Below are 2389 nucleotides of genomic sequence, written 5' to 3'. Positions count from 1 at the left end.
TTTTTTTTTTTTTTTTTTTTGAGACAGGATTTCACTCCCATCACCCAGGCAAAAGTGCAGAGGTCCGCCTCCTGGGTTCAAGCGATTCTTCCACCTCAGCCTCCCGAGTAGCTGGGATTACAGGTGCCTGCCACCCCACCTGGCTAATTTTTGTATTTTTAGTGGAGATGGGGTTCACCATGTTGGCCAGGCTGGTCGCCAACTCCTGACCTCAAGTGATCCGCCTGCCTTGGCCTCCCAAAGTGCTGGGATTACAGGCGTGAGCCACAGCACCCGGACAAGAAACCCTTGTCTAAGGTCTTAATCAGACCACTCTGCTACCTCCCAGTTTAAAGTCTGGGGATTAGAGGGTAACATGACAAAAGTAGTCTCTTCAGAAAAATCAATCAATGGGTGGGTGTGAGGGAAACTGCTGGATAAAAGGGAAGGAAAAGACGTACATCAAGGATTTCTCCGTGCCAGGCCCTGTGCGAGGCATATTGTCTATTATATCTCTTTTTGACTTTCACCTTCTAGTCAGGTATTATTTTTTCCATTTTCAGATGATGAAATGGGGAGAAAAGAGCAATGAGTCCTAGGCCACACAGCTGAAAAAGGGTCAAGTCAGGATTTGAACTTCCTGCCCAAATTCGGGCAGGGAACAGCAAGAGGGAAGCCAAAGCAGTGGGTGGTGGAAGACAGAGAAGGGATCTCACTAAAGGAAAATGCATAGAATTGTAAAGGACCAGACATGTTGAGGGTCAAGTGAGAATCCAAAGGCTGTGTTGCCATTGACAAGTCAAAAGCTGTATGCTGGGAGATTTCAGAAGCAGAAAAAAAGTCCCTTTCCGGGCCAGACACAGTGGCTCACGCCTGTAATCCCAGCACTTTGGAAGGCCGAGGTGGGCAGATCACGAGGTCAGGAGATCGAGACTATCCTGGCGAACATGGTGAAACCCCATCTCTACTAAAAATACAAAAAATTAGCCAGGCGAGGTCGCGGGCACCTGTAGTCCCAGCTACTCGGGAGGCTGAGGCAGGAGAATGGCATGAACCCGGCCGGTAGAGCTTTCAGTGAGCTGAGATCGTGCCACTGCACTCCAGCCTGGGACAACAGAGTAAGACTCTGTCTCAAAACAAACAAACACAAAACAAAACAAAAACCCAAAAATCTCTCTTTCCTCTTCTCCCCTAAGAGGACAAAAGATCTTCTCCCTCTAAGAGGAGAAAAGATGAGACTCAGAAAATTGGAGGCCAGTAGAAAATTGGAGGTGGCTCATGCCTGTAATTCTAGCACCATGGGAGGCCAAAGTAAGAAGATCACATGAGTCCAGGAGTTCGAGACCAGCCTGGGCAACATAGGGAGACCTCACTGGTACAGAAAATTAAAAAAAAAAAAAAAAATAGCTGGGCGTGGTGGTGCCGACCTGTAGCCCCAGCTATGGGAGGCTGAGATGGGAGGATTGCTTGAGCCCAGGATTCAAGGGTGCAGTGAGCAGTGATCCTGCCACTGTACTCCAGCCTGGGTGAAAGAATGACTCCAACTCTTAAAAGAAAAGAAAAGAAAAATGGAAAGTTGGAGAGGAGTACATCTAGACAAAGTAAGTGCTATTTACTACCTCCTCTGTCCTAATGTTCACATTTAACATCATCTGTCGCAATTTTCAGGTTTGTTTCATAGATTCTGCTCAACGGTGATTAAAAGCACTTCCCCTTTGGAACCATAGAAAACAGGATCTGGCAAGGAACTCCAGGAGTAATTAGGATAAATTTGTTTTAGGCATCCTTCAACTTTTGCTTTGCGAGACTTAAAAATATCTGTCTGCAGACAGTGTATGTCATTTTTTTGAATTTAAAAATCAAAAAAATCTGCTCTCTCACCAAATATGGCATGTGTTTCCATTACAGTGGAACTTACCAATGGAAGAATAATGAAAAATGAATAAATGAAGTATAATCTTGAATTTTAAAATATGCCCATCTTAGCCCTTTGACATACGCAGGTAATTCAAGTTAATTGCTAAAATGTCTTTATATTGTTTGCTGATATTCTGGAGGGTCTGCTTTAAAAAATAAGGAAAATAATAGTTGCCTCTCACAAACATCTTTAAAACAGCCTTTTCTGTCCTCACTGTACAGATAATACCATGTTAAATAACTAGCGCAATAAAGTATCAGAACTCATGAGTCTGAATCATTGGCCAAATATTGAAAAATAAGCTGTCAGATTAGCCAGCTGGCCAGGGTATAAGTGCACCTACAAGATAACCTTACATGTAGCATCGTGTGACTACAGAAGTGACAGGTAGATTTCCTAAACTGTTGCTTTCAGGATTTTACTTATTTCAAAGGGTCATTCCAACAACAAAAGCCAAGGGGCTTATAGTATAGTGCAGAGCTGAGGAACGCG

The sequence above is a fragment of the Mandrillus leucophaeus genome, unplaced genomic scaffold, assembly GCF_000951045.1.
Source record: "Mandrillus leucophaeus isolate KB7577 unplaced genomic scaffold, Mleu.le_1.0 Scaffold595, whole genome shotgun sequence".
NCBI classification, from domain to species: domain Eukaryota; kingdom Metazoa; phylum Chordata; class Mammalia; order Primates; family Cercopithecidae; genus Mandrillus; species Mandrillus leucophaeus.
The sequence above is the reverse complement of the archived record's forward strand: the minus strand, read 5'-3'. Positions refer to the sequence as shown.